Here is a 14,509-nt window from a genome sequence, read left to right as displayed (position 1 = left end):
AACTAGACAGTCTCCAATGTGAAGGGATCATATCACCTGTTGAAATTAATGAATGGGCCAGCCCCATCTTTCCTGTGCTGAAACATGATGGCATAATCAGAATCTGTGGGGACTACAAGGCGACGATCAACAGGGTTTCGAAATAGGATCAGTACCTGTTACCGAAGGCTGATGACTTGTTTGCAACGCTAGCCAGGGGGAAGTCATTCAACAAACTGGAGTTGACGTCGGTCTACATGACACAGGAGCTGGTCGAGACGTCGATGAGACTTATGTGCATTAACACACATAAAGGATTGTTTATTTATCACAGGTGCCCTTTTGGAATTCGCACGGCTGCAGTATTATTTCAGAGGAACATGGAGAGTCTACTGAAGTCCTTTCCCAGAACCATCGTCTTCCAAGATGACATCCTGATCACAGGTCATGACTCCGAGGAACATCTGAACAAGCTGGAAGAGGTTCTACATCGGCTGGACAAAGTGGGACTCAGACCAAAACGCTCGAAGTGCATCTTCATGGCACCAGAGGTCGAATTCCTGGGGAGGAAATTTGCTGCTGACGGCATCAGGCCCACAGGCGCGAAAACCAAGGCCCTCAAGATTGCACCCAAGCCTCAGAGTGTGACAGAGCTGCATTTGTTCCTGGGTCTACTCAACTACTTCGGTAACTTCATACCTACATTGAACACCTTATTAGAACCACTGCACATGCTGCTAAGAAAAGGCGACAACTGGGTGTGGGGTGTGTCTCAAGACAGAGCTTTTGAGAAAGCCACTAATCTGCTTTGTTCTAACAAGCTGCTGGTACATTATGACCCATGTAAACGTTTAGTATTGACCTGTGATGCTTCGTCATATGGAATTGGTTGTGTGCTCCAACAAGCTAATGAGTCGGGTAAACTTCAACCAGTCGCGTATGCTTCAAAAAGTTTGTCTAAAGCATGGTAGAGAAAGAAGCACTTGCCTGTGTGTATGGGGTTAAAAAGATGCATCAGTACCTGTTTGGTCTTCGGTTTGAACTGGAGACAGATCACAAGCCACTCATTTCACTGTTCTCTGAAAACAAAGGTATTCATCCCGCATCCAGAAGTGGGCGCTGACATTATCCACTTATGATTATATCATTCGCCATAGACCTGGCACCGAGAATTGTGCCGATGCTTTGAGCCGTCTGCTGTTGCCCACACCGGATGTGGAAACGCCACAACCGGCGGACCAGTTGTTAGTTAGTTGAGACTGAAGGAACTCCTGTCACGGCTCAACAAGTTATAGACCTGGACCAGCCAGGACCCGATTTTATCGGTGGTAAAGAGTTACGTCCTCAAAGGTGATTGGTCCGCCATACCCAAGCAAATGTGCGAGGAGTGGCAAAGACGAACTGTCTATTCAGTCGGATTGTATACTGTGAGGTAATCATGTTGTTATGCCCAAGAAAGGGAGAGAGAAATTTGTGCATGATCTACATAGCACACATCCCGGCATTGTAATGATGAAAGCCATCGCCAAGTCTCAGGTATGGTGGCCGGGAATTGACTCTGAGCTGGAATCATGTGTGCATCAGTGCAACACTTGCATGCAGCTCAGCAAAGCACCAGCGGAATCATCGCCCAAACCATGGTCCAGGATCCACATCGACTTTGCAGGTCCCTTCCTGGGGAAGATGTTTTTAGTTGTGGTGGATGCATATTCAAAGTGGATAGAGTATATAATCATGTCATCCAGCACATCCACAGCTACCATTGAGAATCTCAGTGTCATGTTCGTGACACATGGTCTGCCTGATATCATTGTTAGCGACAACGGATCGTGCTTCACCAGTCAGGAGTTTCAAGAGTTCATGAAACTCAATGGTATCAAACATGTAAGGTCAGCACCATTCAAACCTGCTGTCCAAATCATAAAGCAGAGTATGAAGCGAGTAACCCAAGGGTCACTGCAGACCCACCTGTCATGCATACTGCTTAGTTACAGGACAAGACTACATACACTTACCAGGGTCTCGTCTGCTGAACTAATGATGAAAAGAGGTCTTAAGATCAAGCTATCTCTTGTACACCCTGACTTGAATCATCATGTTGAATACAGAAGACAAAGTCAGCAAGGGTATCACGATCGCGCAGCTATGTCACGCGATATTTCTGTAAATGATCCTGTATATGTTCTGAATTATGGTCAGCGTCCCAAATGGATCGCTGGTACTGTCATGGCCAAGGAGGGCAACAGAGTATTTATTATCAAGCTCAAAAATGGGCAAACATGCAGGAAACATATGGATCAGACAAAGCTGCGGCACACAGACAAACCAGAACTGTCAGAGGAAGAGACAATCGACGACCAACCAACCTACCCCCAGTCATCAGAGGACTCAGTGGCCATCAGTGAATCGGGACTTTCAATCACTGACATGTTCAATGAAAATGGACTTTCAATCCCTGACATGGCCACTGCCACTCCCACCAGGTCAGACACCCAGCCACCAGTCACAACAGACTCTGAACACTCAACGAAGGCTAGAGTTGAACTGAGACAGTCAACCCGGGAGAGTAAAATACCGGACCATCTCAATTTATAAAAGACTGTGTTAATATCTCAGAGGGGTGTATTGTCATGTATGTACTTTTGGGATCACTGGCCACTAGATGGCGTCACTGTTGGAGGCCATTGGGCTGCATGCACGTGTGTGCAGCCCAGGTATAAAAGGCCAGCCATTTTGTACAGTAGTCACTTTGGGCCTTAATAAAGCAGAGCCAAGGTTATACCTCTTGGAGTTAAACAGTACTCAGTCTAACAGTTATTGCATACACAACAGAACCAAATGTAATATTTCCAAGTTTGCTGAAGATACAAAACTAGGTCGGATTGTGAGTTGTGAGGAGGATGCAAAGACGCTGCAAGGCAATTTAGATAGGTCGAGTGAGTGGGCAAACATATGGCTGATGCAGTGGATAAATGTGAAGTTATCCACTTTGGTAGGAAAAACATAAGGACAAAGTATTATTTAAATGGTGATGGCTTGGGAAGTGTCGATGTACAGAGGGACCTGGGTGTCCTTGTACACCAGTCATTGAAAGCAGACATGTAGGTGCAGCAAGCAGTTAGGAAGGCAAATGGTAGGTTGGCCTTCATTGCAAGACGATTTGAGCACAGGGGCAAGGATGTCTTACTACAGTTATACAGAGCCTTGGTGAGACCACACCCGGAGTATTGTGTGCAGTTTTGGTCTCCTTACCTACGAAAGGATATATTTGCCTTAAAGGAAGTGCAGCGAAGGTTTACCAGACTGATTCCTGGGATGGCAGGTCTGTCGTATGAGGATAGATTGGGTCGACTAGGCCTGTATTCACTAGAGTTTAGAAGAATGAGAGGGGATCTCATTGAAACGTATAAAATTCTGACTGGGTTGAACAGACTGGATGTGGGGAGGATGTTTCCGCTGGCTGGGAAGTCTGGAACAAGGGGTCACAGTCTCAGGATACGGGGTAGGAAATTTAGGACTAAGATAAGGAGAAATTTTTTCACTCAGAGGGTGGTGAACCTGTGGAATTCTCTACCACAGAAGGCTGTGGAGGCCAAGTCACTGAATATATTTAAGAGGGAGATAGATAGATCTGTAGACACAAAAGGCATCAAGGGGTATGGGGAGAAAGCGGGAATATGGTGTTGAGATGGAGGATCAGCCATGATCATATTGAATGGTGGTGCAGGCTCGAAGGGCCGAATGGCCTACTCCTGCTCCTATTTTCTATGTTTCTATATTTCTATGTTTCTAAATTTGAAGCGGTGACACCACCTGGCCGCTAACTTTAGTGCCGGGCTAACTTTAGTCTACCGCCCCAAAGTACGAAATTCGGTGGCTTTCCCCAAAGAGGAGAGAGGAACACTCGGAGAAGCCACTATGTTTTGCTGCTCGGACCCCAGCACCCTGGCACCTGAAGATGAGAAACAAAATGTGAGTGAAAATTTCAATGACCTGCACCCTGCTGCTGCCATAAATAAATAGAAGTTAAATAAATTAAATTTCGCCAATTGCTCTCTGGGCGATACCGCTCCAGGATCGCTGATGTACCGCCTGCTTTACCCGGCGGGGACAGTGCCCGCCGGTAAAGCAGGCGATCCGATTCAATTTCGTCGCCGCCGCGCCAAGGGGGCGTTACACGCTCGATGATGTCACCACGTGGGTGGCGCTAGGGTGCGCCGCGCTCCCTCTTGGCACCGCCCCATCACTCCATTGAAGATTTCGGGAGGCGAGGACAGCGGGCCGCTGCGTCAGTCGGTGCTTCGCGGCCCGTTAGCGGCCCTCTCCGGCGCTAACAGGTGGCGCCAACCACCAAACATCGGCCCCTAAGTATTTGTTTAATTTCTCTGCCGTCTTCGTATTCCCCATTAGAATTTCTCCTGTCTCAGCCTGCAAGGGTTTGCCTTTGCTAATCTTTTCCTATCTGCATACCTATAGAAGCTTTTACAGTCTGTTTTTATGTCTCTCGCTTGTTTATTTTCATATTCTGTTTTCCCTTCTATTGATCAATTTCTTGGTCCTCCTTTGCTGAATTCTAAGATCCTCCCAACCCTCAGGCTTACTGCTCTTTTTGGCAACATTATAAGTCTCTTCCTTTGATCTAATACTATCTTTAACTTCTTTTGTTAGCCATGGTTAGACCACTTTTCCTGTGGGGTTTTTGTGCCTTAAGGAAATGTATATTTATTGTAAATTATGTTTTAATTCTTTAAATACTAGCCATTGCTTGTCTATCATTTTAACCTTTTAATGTTGTATCCCAATCTAACTTAGCGAACTCACCCCTCATACCTGCGTAGTTTGCTTTGTTTAGATTTAAGACCCTAGTTTTGGATTTAACTAAATAACTAAAATTCTATCATATTATGGTCAATCTTCCCTGAAGACACCTCGACTACAAGGTTATTAATGAACACTTTCTCATTGCACAATACTAGATCTAAAATAACCTGTTCCCTAATACAAAAGCAAAATACGGCAGATGCTAGAATCTGAAATAAGAACAGAAAATGCTGGAAATCTCAGCGAGTCAGGCAGCATCTGTGGAGAGAGAAACAGAGTTAACGTTTCAGGTCGATGACCCTGATCCCCAGTTGGTTCCTCAACATACTGATCTAGAAAACTATCTTGTATACATTCCATGCATTAGTCCGCCACACTATTACTGCAAATTAGGTTTGCCCAGTTGATGTGTAGATTAAAGTCCCCCATGATTACTGTATTATCCTTGTTACATGTGCCTCTAATTTCCTGATTTATACTCTGCCCTACATTACAACTACTGTTTGAGGACCTATAAACAACTCCCACCACTGCGTTCTGTCCCTTGCTGTTTCTTAGCTCCAACAAACTGATTCTGCTTTATGATTTTCAGAGCTAAGATCCTTTCTCTCGACTGTCTTTATCCCATCCTTTATTATCAGGGCTACCCCTCCTCCTTTTCCAATTGATCTATCTCTTCTAAAAGGTATGTATCCTGGAATATTTAGTTCCCAGCCTTGGTCACTTTGCAAACACGTCTCCGTAATGGCTATTACATCAAACTTATTAATTTCTCTCTGCGCTATTAATTCATCTATTTTATTCGTGCATTGCGATAGGGCGCCTTTAGCTTTGACTTTTTCCTATTTTACCTTGATGTCACCTTAGTTTGTTTTCTCCAATTAAATGTTCGGAAGACTGAAGCCATTATCTTTGGTCCCCACCACAAACTCCGTTCCCTAACCACCGATTCGAACCCTCTCCCTAGCATCTTGCTGAGGCTGAACCAGATTGTTCGCAACCTAGGTGTCATATTTGACCCTGAAATGAGCTTCCGACCACATATCCATGGCACAACGAAAACTGCCTATTTTCAGCAGCCTGCAGCCTTTGACACGGTTGACCATTCCATCCTCCTCCAACGCCTCTCCACCATCGTACAGCTGGGTGGGACTGCACCCGCCTGGTTCCATTCTTATCTATTTAATCCTAGCCAGAAAATCACCTGCAAAGTCTTCTCTTCCCACTGGTATCCCCCAAGGATCCATCCTTGGCCCCCTCCTATATCTCATCTATATGCTGCCCCTTTGTGACATCATCTGAAAACACAGCGTCAGTTTCCACATGTACGCTGATGACACCCAGCTCTACCTCACCACCACTTCTCTCGACCCCTTCACGGTCTCTAAATTGTCAGGCTGCTTGTCCGACATCTAGTGCTGGATGAGCAGAAATTTTCTCCAATTAAGTATTGGGAAGACCGAAGCCATTGTCTTTGATTCCCGTCACAGACTCGGTTCCCTAGGCACTGACTCCAGCCCTCTCCCTAACATCTGTCTGAGGCTGAACCAGACTGTTCGCAACTTTGGTGTCATATTTGATTCTGAAATGAGCTTCCGACCACATATCCATGGCATAACTAAGACCGCCTATTTCCACCTCCGTAACATTGCCTGTCTCCGCCCCTGCCTCACTCATCCGCTGCTGAAACCCTCATCCATGCCTTTGTTACCTCTAAACTTGACTATTCAAATACACTCCACATTCTACCCTACGTAAACTAGAGGTGATCCAAAATTCGGTTGCTCGTGTCCTAACTTGCACCAAGTCCCGTTCACCCATCACCCCCTGTGCTCGCTGACCTACATTGGCTCCCGGTTAAGCAATGCCTCGACTTCAAAATTCTCATCCTTGTTATCAAATCCCTCCATGGCCCTCGCCCCTCCCTATCTCTGTAATCTCCTCCAGCCCCAAACCCCCCCGAGATGTCTGCGCTCCTCTAATTCTGCCCTCCTGAGCATCCCTGACTCAACCATTGGCGGTCATGCCTTCTGTTGCCTGGGCCCCAAGCTCTGGAACTCGCTGCCTAAACCCTTCTGCCTCTCTTCCTCTCTTTCCTCCTTTAAGACGCCCCTTAAAACCTAAAGCTTTTGGTCATCTGCCACAATTTCTTCTTATGTGGTTCGGTAGCAAATTTTTGTGTTATAGCACTCCTTTAGAAGGATGAGAGGGGATCTCATAGAAATATACAAGATTCTAACGGGACTGGACAGGTTAGATGCGGGTAGATTGTTCCCAATGTTGGGGAAGTCCAGAACCAGGGGACACAGTCTAAGGATGAGGGGTAGGCCATTTAGGACTGAGATGAGGAGAAACTTCTTCACTCAGAGAGTTGTGAACCTGTGGAATTCTCTCCCGCAGAGAGTCGTTGATGCCAGTTCATTAGATATATTCAAGAGGGAGTTAGATATGGCCCTTACAGCTAAAGGGATCAAGGGGTATGGAGTGAAAGCAGGAAAGGGGTACTGAGGTGAATGATCAGCCATGATCTTATTGAATGGTGGTGCAGGCTCGAAGGGCCGAATGGCCTACTCCTGCACCTATTTTCTATGTTTCTATATTTTGATATTTAAAGCGCCTTTGGTCATTTTACTATGTTAAAGGCACTATATAAAAACAAGTTGTTGTTGTAGTTGCTGCTGCCCTATTACCTTTGTTACTCTCTGTTGCGTCCTGATCCACTCGGCTTATTTTTACCCAAAGCTCTACTCTGCTCTCGAGCCTTGATATTTCTCGAGCTGCTTTTTAATTTACCGTTTCCTGAATCCTCTCACCCCACCCCTCAATTAGTTAGTGACAGGACACCAGTCCCAGCCCGATTTAAGTGGAGCCTATCCCATCGAAACATCTCCCTCTTTCCCCAGTACTGGTGCCAGCGCTTCATGAACTGAAACCCCTTCCTCCCACACCACTCTTTCAGGTATGCAAACCCCTAATCTGTTTGTCCCTATGCCAATTTGTGCGTGAAAGGAATGGGCCATTAACCTCTCGAGCATTCTCCACCATTCAATAAGATCATGGCTGATCTTCTCCCTCAACTCCACCTTCCTGCACTATCCCCATATCCCTTGATTCCCTTAGTGCCCAAAATTCTGTCAATCTCTGTCTTGAATATACTCAAAGATTAAGCATCCACAGTCCTCTGGGGCAGGGAATTCCAGAGATTCACAACTCTTCATGAATAAACTTCTCCTCATCTCAGTCCTAAATGGCCGACCCCTTATTTTGAGACTATACCTCCTTGTTATATACGCTGCAGCCAGGTGAAGCATCCTCCCAGCATCTATTTTGTCATAGAAGCTTAGAAATTTACAGCACGGAAGGAGGCCATTTCGGCCCATTGTGTCCGCGCCGGCCGACAAAGAGCTATCCAGCCTAATCCCTCTTTCCAGCTCTTGGTCTGTAGCCCTGCAGGCTACAGCGCTTCAAGTGCATATCCAGGTACTTTTTAAATGTGGTGAGAGTTTCTGCCTCTAACACTATTTCAGGCAGTGAGTTCCAGACCCCCACCACCCTCTGGGTGAAAAAGTTCCCTTCAAATCCCCTCTAAACCTCCCCCCAATTACTTTAAATCTATGCGCCCTGGTTGTTGACCTCTCTACTAAGGGAAGTAGATCCTTCCTATCCATTCTATCCAGGCCCTTCATAATTCTGTCAAGCCAAGTAAGAATTTGATATGTTCCCTTATTTTCCTGCCCTGCTTTCCCCCACCTTCTCCTGACAGCTTGTTTCCAACGCTCAGGGAATACGGGAGCTGTAGACCAGACCTTAAACAACCTCAGCACTATCGCTGTGCGGCTACCCGCCAGACCGGAGTTATACCGGAGGCAGTGTGAGCACAGAGGCCGAAGAAAAAAACGTCCTCGAAGGAGATCTTGTGGCATTGAGCTTCAGTGTGCTCGGGTGGGGATCAGACTGAGCGTTGGTCTCCAACCCTGAGTTATGTTAGCACTTTGTTAACTCGGCGTAAACCGTGGCTCAGTGGGTCGCACTCTCGCCTTCGAGTCAGAAGGCCATGGTTTCATGTCCCACTCCTGGAAGAGGATCTGGTGGTGCCCTGACCAACCTTTATCCCTCTGCCAACACCAACAAAACAGGTTAGCTGGCCATTTCCATCTGTGGGATCGCGCTGTGTGCAAATTGGCTACGGCAGATTCCTTCATAACAACAGTGATCGATGTAATATGGAGCGCCACCTAGTGGACTACAGTGGTAATGCAACTACAGGTGTATACAATAAAAGGATCACATGACAAGTTCCTGTCGAGCCAGCTTGTGTTTGTGATGTCATAAAGAACATATCACAATACATTTTAGATGTAATTTATTGGTTGTGAAGTGCTTTGGCCCAGCAAGCTATTCAGTTGTATCGTGACCACGTTCTCAGGGCAACTAGGAATGCGCAATAAATGCCAGACTTGCCAGCGATGCCCACATCCTGAGAACATATTTTTAATATTTGATATGTTCCATATATAATTACACAGAATGGCGTAGAATTTACAGCACAGAAACAGGCCAGTCAGCCTGACTGGTGTTTCTGCTCCACGTGAACCTCCTCTCACCCTTCATCTAACCCTATCACCATAACCTTCCATTCCCACCTGCCACATAACAGGCTTGCCAGCAAAGTTGAAGCCCATGGAATAAAAGGGACAGTGGCAGCATGGATACGGAATTGGCTAAGTGACAGGAAACAGAGAGTAGTAGTGAACGATTGTTTGTCGGACTGGAGGAAGGTCGACAGTGGTGTCCTGGGATCACTGCTTTTCTTGATATATATCAATGACTTAGACTTAGGTGTACAGGGCACAATTTCAAAATCTGCAGATGACACAATACAGTGAGGAGGATAGTGATAAACTTTAAGAAGACATAGACAGGCTGATGGAATGGGCGGGCTCTTGGCAGATGAAATTTAATGCAGAAAAGTGCAAAGTGTTACATTTTGGTTGGAAGAACGAGGAGAGACAATATAAATTCAAGGGTACAATGCTAAAGGGGGTGCATGAACAGAGAGACCTGCGGGTATGTGTACACAAATCGTTGAAGGTGGCAGGGCAGGTTGAGAAAGCGGTTAAAAAGGCATACGGGATCCTGGGCTTCATAAATAGACGCATAGTGCAATAGCAAGGAAGATATGATGAACCTTTATAAAACACTGGTTCGGCCTCAACTGGAGTATTGTGTCCAATTCCGGGCACCGCACTTTAGGAAGGATGTGAAGGCCTTAGAGAGGGTGCAGAAAAGATTTACAAAAATGGTACACAGATGAGCAACTTCAGTTTTGTGGATGGACTGGAGAAGCTGGGGTTGTTCTCCTTAGAGCAGAGAAGGTTGAGAGGAGATTTGATCGAGGTGTTCAAAACCATGAGGGCTCTGGACAGAGTAGAGAGAGAGAAACTGTTCCCATTGGTGGAAGGGTCGAGAACCAGAGGACACAGAGTTAAGGCGATTGGCAAAAGAACCAAAGGCGACATGAGGAAAAACTTTTTGATTCAGCGAGTGGTTAGGATCTGGAATGCGCTGCCTGAAAGGGTGGTGGAGGCAGACTCAATCATGGCTTTCAAAAGGGAATTGGATAAGTACCTGAAGGAAAAAGATTTACAGGGTTATGGGGAAAGGGCGGGGGGGGAGTGGGACTAGCTGAGGTACTCTTGTAGGGAGCCGGCACGGGCTCGATGGGCCGAATGGCCTCCTTCTGCGCTGTCACCATTCTATGATTCTATGGGCTAGAAATTGTGTAGCGCCCCGTTTGGGGCAGTAAGTTTTACGGGAGCGCTGAAGTATCATTGGTCGCTAAACAAATTGATTCCGACGGGAACTTGCGGTTTAGCGCTCCAAGAGGGAAGTGGAGCACTCATTCAAATGCGAAAGGGACTGAGAGGGGAGATAGCGGCACAGTGCAGAGCAATATTCTGTGCAGAGCTGCCGGTTTTATAGCCTCCTTCCCTCCCCTAAAGGGAAGGGCCATTGCAGCACCCCATTACCGCCCCGGATGTGATATTCGCTCCCGTCCCCTGCAGCATCGCCAGGCGTCAACAACGGCAGCTGCAGGAAGCATGGTCACCTCGGCCGGCCACTTGGGGAACGCTAATTACAGGCAGTGGCACAGGTCAGGCAAAATAGAATTATGTCCCAAGTGTGCTGGACTTTGATTGCTGCGGTCATTGAGGGCTTCGGCTGGAAATGGTCAATGATACGTGCAGAGCAGCCCCAGGCACGCTGATAGAGGGCGGGACTGATCAATCGCAGACTGGAATAAATTAAAGTACAGCAAACTGGGGACGTACTTACATTTTGCCCTCCCAGACCACCACTGCCTGTAAATATCAGTCCCCGAGCGGCCGGCCGAGGTGACTGCCCCTCCTGCAGCTGCCGTTGTTGACACCCGGCGATGCTGCAGGGGGCAGGAGCGAATATCACATCCGGGGCGGTAACGGAGCGCTGCGCACCGGATGACATCACGATCTACGGGGGTGCAGGCGGTCAGTTTGCGCGAGTCGGTAACTTCGTCACGCCCAGTCAGTAAGCTGTTAGCGCCCCATTATTCACTGCCCCCCCCACCGCCCCCTCTCCTGGAGGTGCTAACAGGAGCTGTAAATGAAGCCAATTTCTCCCCCTATGCTTCTCCTTAAATGCACCTATACTATTCACCTTCAATCACTCTCTATGGTAGCGAGTTCCACATTCTCGCCACTCTCTGAATAAAGAAGTTTCTCCTAAATTCCCGGTTGGATTTATTGGTGATGATCTTATATTGATGGCCTCAGTCCTGGTCTCCCCCACAAGTGGAATCACCTTCTCTACATCTACCCGATCGAACCCCTTCGTAATTTTAAAGACCTCAATCAGGTCATCTCTCAGCCGTCTCTTTTCGAGAGAAAGGAGACCCAGCATGTTCAGTCTTTCTTGATAGTTGTACCCTTGCCGTCCCGGTCTCATCCTTGTAAAACTATGTGTGCACCTAATCCAATCCTTTTTGTGATACAGAGACCAGAACTGTGCACAGATGTGGATGCGTGTAAAGGCATATAGAACCTCTGATGTGCCCGTGTACACATACGCAAATGTTTATGTTCACACATTTAATGTACATTCGGTTAGATCTAATCATTGGCTCACCAAGTCCAGCTTTAGACGGCGGGGATTATTTTCAGAATTGGTGCTGACAACCGGGAGCCTTGTCTGCCAGGAGTTCATATCGGAAAATCGCTGGAACATACCTGATTATAATGTTCCATTGGGCCGGGCATCTTACAGCAGCCTGCAGTTGGAAAATGTGTCCCTGTAATTAAGTTTTATGAAATGATAATCTGCCCATCTACTACTTTTCAATATTAACTGTTTTTATATAGATATATTAATGCAATCCAATCTTTGTCTTGGTGTTTAGCACAGGGCAGATATGAGTCTTTTGCTGAAGGGTAAATAATTTTCCATCGTGTGCTACATAAAGCAGAATCTGCATCCCAAGCCCACCCCCCCCCTGCAAGCCCACCCATTCCCCATCCCCCTCACCCCCCATCCCCCTCACTCCACAACCCACTCACTCCCCAACCCCCTCACACCCCAACCCACTCACTCCCCAACCCCCTCACACCCCAACCCCCTCACTCTCCAACCCCCTCACACCCCAACCCACTCACTCCCCATCCCCCTCACTCCACAACCCACTCACTCCCCAACCCCCTCACACCCCAACCCACTCACTCCCCAACCCCCTCACACCCCAACCCCCTCACTCCCCAACCCCCTCACGCCCCAACCCCCTCACTCTCCAACCCCCTCACTCTCCAACCCCCTCACTCCCCAACCCCCTCACTCTCCAACCCCCTCACTCTCCAACCCCCTCACTCCCCAACCCCCTCACTCCCCAACCCCCTCACTCCCCAACCCGCTCACTCCCCAACCCCCTCACACCCCAACCCCCTCACTCCCCAACCCCCTCACTCCCCAACCCCCTCACTCTCCAACCCCCTCACTCCCCAACCCCCTCACTCCCCAACCCCCTCACTCCCCAACCCCCTCACACCCCAACCCCCTCACTCCCCAACCCCCTCACACCCCAACCCCCTCACTCCCCAACCCCCTCACTCCCCAACCCCCTCACACCCCAACCCACTCACTCCCCAACCCCCTCACTCCCCAACCCCATCACACCCCAACCCCCTCACTCCCCAACCCCCTCACGCCCCAACCCCCTCACTCTCCAACCCCCTCACTCTCCAACCCCCTCACCCCCCAACCCCCTCACGCCCCAACCCCCTCACTCTCCAACCCCCTCACCCCCCAACCCCCTCACTCTCCAACCCCCTCACCCCCCAACCCCCTCACAACCCAACCCCCTCACTCCCCAACCTTCTCACTCCCCAACCCCCTCACGCCCCAACCCCCTCACTCCCCAACCCCCTCACTCCCCAACCCACTCACGCCCCAACCCCCTCACTCTCCAACCCCCTCACCCCCCAACCCCCTCACTCCCCAACTCCCTCACTCCCCAACCCCCTCACTCCCCAACCCCCTCATGCCCCAACCCCCTCACTCTCCAACCCCCTCACCCCCCAACCCCCTCACTCCCCAACCCCCTCACTCCCCAATCTCCTCACTCTCCAACATCCTCACGCCCAAACCCCCTCACTCCCCCATCCCTCCTCACTCCCCAACGCCCTCACTCCCCAACCCCCTCACTCCCCAACCCCCTTACGCCACAACCCCCTCACTCCTCAGCCCCGTCACTCCCCCATCCCTCCTCACCACCCATTCTCCTCACTCACCCATTCCCCCTCACTCCACAACCCCCTCATTCACCAATTCCCTCACTCCCCAACCCCCTCACTCTCCAACCCTCTCACTCCCTAACCCCCTCAATCCCCATCCCCCTCAACCCCCAATTCCCCCTCACCCCCTGTATTCACAACCTTTCCCCCCATCCCTGTCAACCCCCCATCCCCTCTCACCCCTCCAATCTCCTTCACCCTCCAAATCCTCAATCCCCCCCAATCCCCCTCACTCTCCATCCTGTCCTCACCCCCCATTCCCCCTCACCCCCTGCAACCTCACCCATTCCCCCATCCCTGTCAACCCCCAAATTCGCCCTCACCCCCAACCCCCTCACTCCCCCAAACCCTCCTCAACCCCCATGCCCTCACCCCCGCAAACCCCCTCGCTCGCCCCAACCCGCCTCATTCCCCCATCCCCCTCACCCCCATCACTCCTTATTCCCTCATCCCCCCTCACCTCCCCATCACCCTCACTCCACCCACCCCCCCATCCAGCCCCATTCCCCTATCCCACCTCACTCCCCCATCACCCCTCAATACCTCCAAACCTGCTCGCCCCCAATCCCCCCTACCCTCCAATCCCCTCACCCCCCCAAACCCTCTCGCTCCCCCAACTATATCATTCCCCCCATCCTCCCTCACCCTCATCCCCCTTCACTCCCCCAACCCCCTCATTTCCCCATCCCCCTCACTCCCCCAAAACCCCTCATTTCCCCCATCCTCCCTCACTCCCCCTTCAGCGATCTCCCCTCAGTCTTGATGACCAATGGTAAAATGCTTGGAAGAATTGCGACATACAGAATGGATTCCTTGCAGAGGATCCCACAGTACAACCTGAAGGATCAAACCTTCCTCGCAAACAGTGGACAACCATCAACTGCCTCAGA

This window comes from Pristiophorus japonicus, chromosome 2, assembly GCF_044704955.1.
Source record: "Pristiophorus japonicus isolate sPriJap1 chromosome 2, sPriJap1.hap1, whole genome shotgun sequence".
In the NCBI taxonomy this organism is placed as follows: domain Eukaryota; kingdom Metazoa; phylum Chordata; class Chondrichthyes; family Pristiophoridae; genus Pristiophorus; species Pristiophorus japonicus.
The sequence above is the reverse complement of the archived record's forward strand: the minus strand, read 5'-3'. Positions refer to the sequence as shown.